Below are 12,503 nucleotides of genomic sequence, written 5' to 3' on the forward strand. Positions count from 1 at the left end.
GCCTGCGGCTGACACTAAACAGGGATTTCCACCCTCAAACAACCCTAAAACAACTCTTTCTTGCTGCGGCCTTCTAGCACAACTCTACGGCTCCCTCTCCAACTCTTGATCACCTTGAGACAACCTTCAAACAATCCTTTAAACCACGCTGGTGTGCCCTTAAAGCTATGACCTAAAACAAAGTTATTTCCTTCTCCAACGAGCTTTTTTATGATGGAAGTGTTGCATAATGGATGAGGAAATGTCCTCCACTCCACCTCTATATATACACATAAAGAGGGCTCCACGAATTAGATGAAGGGTCATGTCTATTGGATGAATTCTTTAAGCCCACATGACTTGTCTTGTCCAAATATGAATGAAAACTTAAAAAATTCATAACTTAATTTATAGAGCTCTGATTTGAGTGATCTTTGGAGCGTTGGTATCGATACGCAAAGCTCTATCACTTCAAATTTTCTCATGCTCAAATTCATCATGGTTTTGACCCAAATCTCGATGGGTGAAAAACCCCTACCTTGGGTTCCAAGCCCACAAGTAACTCTTGTGACACTTTGTCCTCCATTCCTCGAACCCTAGGGCTTGGAGTACTTCCCAAGCTACTCAAAAATCAATAGTCCCTCTTAGAGAGGGAGTTAATTCCAAGACTAGGAAGTAACTCATCATCACCATCACTACTCACAACATTCGCCCAACTCTTGGTGCTCACAATCGCAACAATCCCTATTCTGTGAACTACACCCTTCTCGGAAGTGTCAATGTCACTGGAAGCAACTGACTTCTTCTTCTTCTCTTGTATTGCTTTCCAATCTCTCCATGATTCCTTCTTGGTAGTTGTAGGAGCACCCTTACTCCCCACTAACCATGTGCTCTTCATTAGACATCTCGACGAAAAATGACCCATCTCACCACAGTTGAAACACTTGAATTTACTCAATTCCTTCTTCTCCTTACCCTTCATTCGCGTTGTAAGTGCCGTGTCATCATCGAAAGTCTTCCTCTTTGGATGAAGATCCTCGTCTCACAACTCTTCCTGAATGAAGTCATCCCACAACCTATTACATTCTGGCAACTTCTCTCTGGCAATGATTCCTTTGATGAAGGGCTTCCATTCCTCGGTGAACCCCCAGATCCTGTTGACCTGTAACACCAAATTGATCCTTTCCTTCCATGGACTATAGTTGGACAACCCGTCCATCCTGTCCTCATATCGGATACCAGCCCACAGTTTCGACATTGTCACCTACAATGTGACCAACTCCCTCTTAAGTTATACTTCGTTGTGCACAACTCTAATCCGCTGACTTCCAAAGTAGCTTAGAAACACTCTGATACTATGGTTAATTTCCACAAACTTGGGTCTAGGTTAGTGTCTTAAAATCACTGACGCTGCCAAACCAGGAATCTCAACCATAAACTACTTTACACAGCGGAAATATAAAGCGGTAAATCACATATGCACAAATATACACACTTTTTAACAAATATTGTACAATCAATAATCTTCGTTATATTAAACTAATCTAAATAATACAACAGCATATGGTATACAAGATACTGTAATAAACATCGCTACAACTTCCATGTCGTATCGTGTCCTATCGGTCCTTTGCTTCCGTATTTCTCACTAGCTACCACTTAGTCCTTCAAAGGACAACACTTTAAGACTCCATGAGGGCTACCACCTAACACTGTTGCATGTACATAGGCTCATCAATTTTCTCTCTAGGTTGGCCACTTCCCGAGCTCCAATCTGCGAGGCTAGCAGTCACCTTTGTCCATCAAGGTACTGCACTTTGGCACCAATCTTCACCCAACCTTCAACTCCTCTTCGTCACTTCAAGATAGCTCATCTAGGGTTACTTTGGGTAGCCAACACACTTCCCTCCACCAGATCAATGGTATCCAATACTACACTTCAATATCTGCACTGATAAAGACCCAATCAAGCCTCGAAATTGGCTACCACAGGTTGCCCAACGCCTAGATCCAAATTTGACCTAAAATGACTGATCCAACCCCTCAAAAACACATCTCAGCTCACTGTTTGAGGTCTTCTTTGACTATTGCAATTTTGGGTTTGGTTAGGGCACAATACACAGTCATAACAGCCCTCACAAAACTCCTACAACAGTCCCCCTTTTGTTGTGGATTCCCTTCTCGGACAAGATTTAAGCCCCACACTACCTGTTCATTGCTACAACATCCTTGAATAGGCCTTACGACCCTCCTTCCTTTGCCTAGAATAGGCCTGCGACTTACCCTAAACAGGGATTTCGACCCTCAAACAACCCTAAAAAAACTCCTTCTTGTTGTGGCCTTCTAGCATAGCTCTGCGGCTTCCTCTCCAACTCTCGATCACCTTGAGACAACCTTCAAGTAATCCTCTAAACTCACGCTGATGTGCCCTCAAAGCTGCACCCCAAAACAGAGTTATTTCCTTCTCCAACGACCTTCTTTATGATGGAAGTGTTTCACAATGGATGAGGAAATGTCCTCCTCTCCACCTCTATATATACACATAAAGAAGGCTCCACAAATTAGATGAAGAGTCATGTATATTGGACAACTTAAAAAATTCATAACTTCATTTCTAGAGCTTTGATTTGAGTGATCTTTGGAGTGTTGGAATCGGCACACCAAGCTCTATCACCTCAAATTTTCTCATGTTCAAATTCATCATGGTTTTGACCCAAATCCCGATGGGTCAAAACCCCTACCTTGGGTTCTAAGCCCACAAGTGACTCTTGTGGTGCTTTTTCCTCTAATCCCCGAACCCTAGGGCTTGGAGTACCTCCCAATCTACTAAAAAATCAATAATCCCAAGCTTCATTTTTGTCCAAAGATGCCATTTCATCAACCAAGACCCCTTTCCATATTTTTCCATCCTCTGAATCTACTGCGTCAATGACAGTTTTGGGATCACCATTAGTAATATATAAAGCAAAATTTGAAAAAAAAGCAGATGGACTATATATTTCTGACTGCCTTCTCTCTCGAACTGATCTTCTCAAAGTTGGAGTTTGTGGCTCTTCATCTTCTTATTCATGTTATGTTGTACAATCTGATTCTTCCTCCTTTAGCTCAAACTCCATCTTCTCAGATTCCTTTGGTAGGACTTCATGTTTAATAACATCTTTCACTTCTGTAACCACCACATCTTGGATGTACACAACCTTCCTTGTTTATGGGTTCCAAATCTTATAACCTTTTAAACCATCCTTATACCCAATAAAGATGCATCTTTCAGATTTACTATCCATCTTGGCTCTTTTCTCCTTTGGAACATGTACATATGCATCACAACCAAATACCCTCAAATGTGAAAGAGAGGGTTTCTTACCAGTCCATACCTCATGTGGAGTCTTATCCTCCAACGTTGATGAAGGTGATCTATTAACCAAGTAACATGCAGTATCTACTGCCTCTGCCCAGAATTTCTGCCCTAATCCAATGCCATTGAGTATGCTTCTTGCCTTTTCCATCAACGTCCTGTTCATTCTTTAAGCAAATCCATTTTGCTGAGGTGTATATGGAATAATATTATGTCGCGCTATGCCACACCCTGTATAGCAATTACCTACAAACAAATTCTTAGAACATAAAATATACAATGGCAAGAACATGAAACAAATACACATATATTTTCCCATGGACCCAAAAATTGGGACTACCGATTGATATTTCATTATATTCCTTTCAATGTTACAATACATATATATACATGCTGAAGCATTCATAAACCCCAATCCATTAACCCTGGATTAGAACATAACCGTAGTTCCCCTAACTGGATCTACAAAATACCATGGGCTGAAAACCATCATGCCCAATACCATGTGCAAAATGCATGCACACAACTATGGGTAGATTCGCCCACCATCTTTGGGTCTGCCTCCCATCGCGCATGCAACTAGTCATGGAAAGAATATAACACACACCCAACTTCTTCTAGGCAGAAGGTTCTTCTTGGTGAGTGATCACAGTGGATTGAGGTACTTGTTTGATCAACTAAATTTGAATGTGAGACAAGCTAGGTGTTTGGCTACGATCAACGAGTTTGACTTCAAGATCTAGTATATTAAGGGTAGAGAGAACAGGGTTACAAATTCTCTTAGTAGAAGAGTGTAGGTAAATAACATATCAACTATGAGTTCATATGGGATAGATAGGATCTGATCTTGCAGGCAGAACAACAGAATGATAGGTACCGACAACTTAAGCGCAGGTTACAACAATAGGGTGTAGGTGAATAGGATGTGGACTATCAACTCACGACAAATTGTTTGGTCAGATTTAGGGACATGATCTATGCGTCAGACAACAATGAGCTCAAGAAGCTTATTTTTTGGGAATTTCATGTTAAGTCATATTCATGTCACCTAAGATATCATAATACATTTACAATGATTTAGAACTTCTACCATTGGTCGAACTTGAAGAAAGAGGTAGCATAGTTTGTTGCGAGATGTTTGTATTGTTAGCAGGTAAAAGCACAGTGTAAGAATCTGTTCGAAATAATATTGAGAAGGCGGGGGGGGGGGGGGGTTGAATAGTATTAGCAAATCAAACACTTTTTCATTTTCATACTCAGATTCATATACGCTACTTCAGTTAAGGATACCCGTGTGTATACGCAACTGTGTTTAATGCAACTAACGTATATCCAGTAAACTTATGATTTAGTTAATTGATCTTCAATGAGTGCATCAGAACATTATTAACCATATGAATAGTAAATAGGTGCAGTAAAGCAGAACAGATCATCACACATAAGAAGCACACATGAACACTATGATATAAGGTGGAAACCCAATGTGGGTGAAAACCACCTGCTGCAATTCGTCTCTATCTCCTTATAACAAGAAATTTCTTTTTACAATATTTTTGTACTAGTGCAGTCTTATACTAGTACGCAGGCTTCTACTTGCAGAAGGCTACAACCTTCTCTCGTTCTCCAGCTTCTCCTGGAAGGGAATTACAACCCCCTTAGCTCTTGTACTAGCTGATGTACTAGTACGTAGGTGTTGTCCTATAGAAGGCTACAACCTTCTCTTTTCTTCCAGGGACCATGTTTCATAAATTTTCAGACTGAACCCATAAATACAAGACAATCACCACTGCAATACAGTCATTAACTCTAAATCACCCAACAACTGAATCACTGAAACCCTGTCATCAAAACACAGTCACCAGAACACAGACCAGAGCCCAGAACTCTGCGACAACCACTAGAACCAACAACAACCTGAAATATCAAATCTCATAATGTATATGCTACTTGACTGTGTCGAACCAGCGTGTATACGCTCTTTCACCCGAGAGAACCCGCGTACAGATCTGAAAATAATTACTTATACCTTCACTGCAATTTTCAACTTCAGATATACCCAGAACATAAGATATAAAGGATAAAACATGCGTCAGTATTCAGATCTATTCATGATCATACCTATAATGATAATACATTTTAGTCTTCAAGATCCCGGTCCATCAACCTTTATCAACCGCATAGGTGCCTCCTTGGTTTGGATCAAGCAAAGCATCATAAACCCATAACCAGCATACTAGATCTCATACTTCATCAGATATTCATCACTTGCACACTTGCCCTTTGGCCTAATGATCTTCTTCTCCTTATATAGGTTTAGGCCTCTCTCAATACCATGGTCCAAAACCACGTAGAACCAATACCTGGGGTCAACACTTCGGACCAAAATACCATGGACCAATACCAAAATACCATGGACCAAATACCACGGACCAAAACTTAGATTCCCAACATGTACGCGCCTTTCCTTCTGTAAACGTGTGTGTGTACATATACGCCCCTTTTCTTCTGCTAACCTGCGTGTATACGCACTTTCATCAAGGTTAACCTCTGTATACCTCTCTCTTGACCTGCTGCATTATGATCTACCATCTGAGTGTGTTGCCATCAAGGACAACACCTGTATCATACCTCTGAGTGAGTTGCCATCAAGGACAACATTTGTATCATAATGCCAACAACCTCCCCTTTTGGACTTGATGGCAACCACCACACCAAGTCACTTTCCCCCTTTGGCATCAAGGGCAAAGGGCAGACTAAGAAGTTCTCTCCCTTGGTATATCTTCTGCTGTCCATACTCCCCCTGAGTACCTACTGAAATCTCTGATTGAGCTCCCCCTTTGTATATGCCAAGATGTACCAATCCGTCCATGCTCCCCCTGAGCACATGCAAGGTCTGCATGACTCTATACATACATCAATCTCCCAACCAAGTGGGAATACACCATTTTTTACTCATCCACCCAACCAAGTGGGGATATGCCAAATATTTATACATGACTCAAAAACAAGAAACATTACATCATCCATCCCATGCATAGTGGGGTAACAAAATACATCATATCACTCACAAAGACTAAGGACCTAAACAAGACCATGATAGTTATCATCAGCTATCATACACCATATGATCTACACCATAAGCATCTGTCACTAGCATCTAGACCTGTAACCTGCAATCCATTTTCTTGGTCAATCAACAATCAGTAGCAAGATGTGTCAATAAGCATCATCACCAAAGACTTCTAACCATAATGCCAACAATGCATTATTCGAAGCATATGCTCCCCCTGAGCCTGTGCCAACCATCATATACCATGACAGAACTATTTCCTGAGTCTGTTCTGCTACTTTTTCTTCAAAGCTCCATATACGTGACTCTGCAGCCTATAACTCGCTTATATACGCAATTTATCTTGATAATATCTGTGTATGCAAATTGGAATACTGAAGGTCTACACTTTCAGTTTCCCCTATGTCTGTTATGTCAGCTAACTGAGTTATGCCACATCTTTCTGTCTCTAATTTTGTCTTCTTCAATACCTGGAATTGCAATGATGTATGATCCTCTTGCTTTCGAGTTTGAATTTTGCTCCTGCATTCCCTTTCTTTATGTCCAAACTTGTTACATGCATAACATCTTACATGTTTCATATTCCTCCTATAGGAGTCAATGGCTTTGTGACCAAACATATTGCAAGCAAAACAATATCCCTTGAAGTACCTAGAGCGTGATGATCCTTTTTTGTGAGGGTCTTGACCCATTTTGCTTCTGCATCTAGCTACAATATGTCCAAAGTTATGACATACATAACATTCAACATTATTCATTTGAGGAAATAACCGACTATCACTTCCATAGTTAGGAGAAAAAGATCTTATTTGAAGCATTTCTTTCCTTGGTTGTTGCTGGGGTTTACCATTTATCTCTTCGTTGATCATTTCAGATTTTGCATTAGAGTTCCTTTCCTCACCCTGTGAGCTAGATTCACCTTCGACAGTTTCATAAAAACCAAGACCAGTTTTGATAGCAGGGGATCTTTGACTACTAAGAATATCATCCAAAATCTTGGTACTGTCTTGAAATGGTAACAATTTTTCCTTTTCTTCTAATTTACCTTTTAAGATATTTACCTCAACCTGATGTTGTTCTTCCTTTTCCAGATATTGCTTCCTTATGTTTTCTTCAGCTTTTCTTCCTTCTTCCACTTGTTGCCTTAATTCGAGCACTTCATGTTCTTGTTCTTCAAGATCTTCTTGTAGAGAGAGGATCTTAGATTCAAGTCTCTGAATTGTTATGCTCTGATCTTTTACTACATCCTGTAGCTACTCCCTTACTCTGGTTACTGTCTCCAACTGTTCTTTTAATCTGGTAACTTCTTCTGTTTCTATGTCCTTATTTTTGTATGCCATGAGAAGTCTAATGTCTTCATCACTATTGGATGAATCGTTACTTTTATCATGAGTATAATAACTTCTATTACCTTCTTCAAACATCTTTTCTTTGTTATGAGGGCATCTAGCAGCATAGTGACCAACTCTACCACATGAAAAGCATTTGAAAGGTAGCTTACCTTTGAACCTTCCAGATCCCCGTTCAAGATTCTTGACAAAATTTACCTCATATTCTTCTTCTGAAATGTATCCTGATTTACTGAGTTTTTCTTTTCCATTTGCTGATACTTTAAATGCAGCTTCTCTCATATTTGATGGTCCTCCTTTTCTCATCTTGAAAGCAGTTAAGATTCCGTGTAGTTGTGTCATAGTGATTTTCTGCAGATCCTCCTTTTCTTCTATGGTAAACACTTTGGATTCAAATTTAGCAGACAAGGATCTCAAAACTTTTTCAACTCAGACAACTGCCTTAATTTCTTCACCCAGATTCCTCATACAATTGACAATCTCATCTATACGCAGGAAGTAATTAGATATGCTTTCATTACTATGCATCTTAAGAGTTTCATACCGTATTCTGAGAGTTTGAAGCTTAGCCCTTTTACCTGATCATCTCCTTCGTAGCTCAGAATGATTTTGTCCCATATTTCTTTGGCTGATTTGAACTGCATGACCTTGACAAATTATGATTGTGACAAACTTCCCAATAAGATAGTAACAACTTTGGCATTGAGTTCATATTGCTTTCTATCTGTTGTATCTGTAGGAGTTGCTGATGGATATGTATATCCTCCTTCCATGATTCCCCAAACATCTGTTCCAAATGATTGTAGATATGTTGTGGTTCTTATCTTCCAGTAGACAAAATTGCTCCCATCGAAGATTGGTGGTTTGATGGATCCCTCTCTTTCGTGATTACTCATCCTGATGGATCTTCCTTCAAGCGATCAAGCTTCTTCTGAAGGACCTGCTCAGATACCAATTTTTGGAAATAATACTGAGAAGGTGGGGGGGGTGAATCAATATTAGCAAATCAAACACTTTTTCATTTTTATACTCAGATTCATATATGCTACTTCAGTTAAGGATACCCGCGTATATACACAACTGTGTTTAATGCAACTAGCTATATCCAGTAAACTTATGATTCAGTTAGTTCATCTTCAATGAGTGCATCAGAACATTATTAACCATATGAATAGTAAACAGGTGCAGTAAAACAAAATAGATCATCACACATAAGAAGCACACATGAACACCATGATATAAGGTGGAAACACAATGTGGGTGAAAACCACCTGCTGCAATTCGTCTCTATCTTCTTATAATAAGAAAATTATTTTTACAATATTTCTATATTGGTGCAGTCTTATACCAGTACGCAGGCTTCTACCTGCAGAAGGCTACAACCTTCTCTTGTTCTCCAGCTTCTCCTGGAAGGGAGCTACAACCCCCTTAGCTCTTGTACTAGCTGATGTACTAGTACGTAGGTGTTGTCCTATAGAAGGCTACAACCTTCTCTTTTCTTCCAGGGACCATGTTTCATAAATTTTCAGACTGAACCCATAAATACAAAACAATCACCACTGCAATACAGTCATTAACTCTAAATCACCCAACAACTGAATCACTGAAACCCTGTCATCAAAACACAGTCACCAGAACACAGACCAGAGCCCAGAACTCTGCGACAACCACTAGAACCAACAGCAACCTGAAATATCAAATCTCATAATGTATATGCTACTTGACTGTGTCTAACCAGCGTGTATACGCTCTTTCACCCGAGAGAACCCGCGTACAGATCTGAAAATAATTACTTATACCTTCACTGCAATTTTCAACTTCAGATATACCCAGAACATAAGATATAAAAGATAAAACATGCGTCAGTATTCAAATCTATTCATGATCATACCTATAATGATAATACATTTTAGTCTTCAAGATCCCGGTCCATCAACCTTTATCAACCGCATAGGTGCCTCCTTGGTTCAGATCAAGCAAAGCATCACAAACCCATAACCAGCATACTAGATCTCATACTTCATCAGATATTCATCACTTGCACACTTGCCCTTTGGCCTAATGATCTTCTTCTCCTTATATAGGTTTAGGCCTCTCTCAATACCATGGTCCAAAACCACGTAGAACCAATACCTTGGACCCAATACCTGGGGTCAACACTTCGGACCAAAATACCATGGACCAAATACCACGGACCAAAACTTAGATTCCCAACATGTATGCACCTTTCCTTCTGTAAACATGTGTGTATGTATACACCCCTTTTCTTCTGCTAACCTGCGTGTATACGCACTTTCATCAAGGTTAACCTCCGTATACCTCTCTCTTGACCTGCTGCACTATGATCTGCCGTCTGAGTGAGTTGCCATCAAGGACAACACCTGTATCATACCTCTGAGTGAGTTTCCATCAAGGACAACACCTGTATCATAATGCTAACAAAATCTAGGTGGTTTATTATAGTCAATTATGATTCCAAAGTGGAAATAAGAGGTCATTTCCATGTACTTCATTACAAGTTTTCCGAGGACATCTAGACAACATGATTCTATTATGGTTGTGGTGGTGTTACACAGTATTTTGTCACACCTCCTGTTCACTTCATGTTCCATATCTCTAAGTGCCAAAAAAATGACTGCTGTACAACATATCCATCATGATATACAGACCAAAACCTCCCCGAAGAATCAAAGGAAATATTCCATGAATCCATTATGAAGAAGGTTGACTAAAAACCCAAGTTTTAGCATCAGCGTGTTTTGCTTCACTGCATGCCCGTGCTGAAGGCAAGTTGCGCAGTTATACACTAGCACTGCCAGCATGGGTTTTCATAGCAAAACCTATGTTGAACCTCTTCTAGCAGGTTTTAACAAACTAAAGGAGAAGCTTCATGCACTAGAAACTTCAAGAACAATGAGCTGGATATTGGTTGTTGGTTATATGGTCGAGCTCTGCCATTTGGACCTCTTGATCTTATCATCATGGGTTTTTCCCTTGAGATGTGGACCTTCCTCCCTCTTTTTTGGATCCCTATCTCTCTCTCCCTTCCTATAAATTCACTCCCTTCCATCCCCAAATGGTTGGTCATTGATTGATGCATCCCAATGATGAGATTATGCTTACATGCTACCCATTCTAGCTTGGAGAAGGAGTGCTTGAAGAGTCTTTGCTTGGATTTGGATACCCACCAAAAGGAGGTTTCCAACATCACGACATAGGTTGTATGCTTCCCTTTTTAGCTCATTAATATATACATCTGATCTTCACTTTCCATAATTGTGTAAATGTTTATGCTATTAGCTTAATACTCCTTGATCTATTAAGTAGTTTATGTTTGATGTATGTCATAAATGCTCTTGTTTCTTGTATAGCTCTTTGATCTTCCTTGCAGGTACTCAGACGTGAAGAACAAGTAAGGAGTGAGGCCTGGAGTGAAAGATTTAAAGTCATCTCCAAAGAGTCGAGCGTTTAGAATCAGAATGAGGTAGGATTCTCCTTCTCTCTGTATTTATCAAACATAAGCTAGGAAAGTGTATGTAGTTTGTTTAGTTTGTTGCTAGACCCACTCACTGGGCTAGAGGGATCACCTCTGTCCGCAAATGGGATTTGCCTTCACAACAAAATGGTGACTCCACTGGGGAACCTATATCCTTTTCATCCTCCTTTCTCAACTGATCTCTTAATAAATTTGACCGACAATCGTGTTCTCAGTTATTTTGGGTTTGTATAGGTCTGCGCAATCATTGGTTGTTGTCTTAGAGTGCTTAGTCTGGAAGTGTTTGTGGAATTATTTTTATTTTTTGCCTTATTCCTCACTCAGTGCACTTTTTTCTCTTACAGTCGCGCTGCCAACGCGCTTTTTATTAAAATAATCACGCTAATCGCCTGTTTAGTGCGAGTTTGGCCATAACAACCACATTAATATTTAAGATTGGCAAAAAACCTAGGGTTTCTATGTTAAACTCCAGTGTGTCTGAGCCCCTGAGGTCTTGTTTTGTCCTACATGACTGGATTTATTGATGTTTTGATTAATTACCTCATTTCATTAGCAAATTCTTACTTCTTTGAACTTTCAAGTGTTTGAGTGCAATTGGATTGATGTTAGGGTTTATAGGTCATTTGATTGTCACTTGCTGCTTGTGAGTGTCATTGAGTTTGTGGTTTACTGATTGTTTAGGTCCGATCATCTGGTAAAATCGTTTGAAACATTGAATTGCATTGGTTTCAGTTTTTCTTGTGCAAAGTTGCTTTTCATTTGTACTAGGTCATCTTGCATTTGAAATTCATCTTTTTCATTTATCGAGCGTATATTACATTGTTTGGTTTATAAACTAAAATGAATGTATTTGTTTATCTATTTCGAAAGAGAAAGTGAAACACATTTTCATTGAGTGCTTTTGAATTTGGTGTTGCTTTGATTGGTGCAACGTTTACGTTGGGAGATTTTTGAATCAAAATTTCATTTTTTCTTTAGTTGAAGCTTAGTTTCATATGAGCATTTGAAAATCAAAGAGAACATCATATAGGTAAAGCTCATCTTAGTAAAGTAAAAGTCATTTTTACTTTCAATAGATTGCGTGTTCATTAGTGAAATGAAGTTTATTTTTGCTTTTGCATTTGGAAAAGTTAGTGGAGTCATACTGTTTAATGCATTCTCTTGTTTGATACATTAATTGATTGAACCTTCTTCCCTCACTAGTATAGAATTCATTGAAATGAAGGGTTTCCTTTTCCTCATATAGTTGCATTC

This window comes from Pinus tabuliformis, chromosome 9, assembly GCF_031772625.1.
Source record: "Pinus tabuliformis cultivar Carrire ecotype Pingquan chromosome 9, CPIR1, whole genome shotgun sequence".
In the NCBI taxonomy this organism is placed as follows: Eukaryota; Viridiplantae; Streptophyta; class Pinopsida; order Pinales; family Pinaceae; genus Pinus; species Pinus tabuliformis.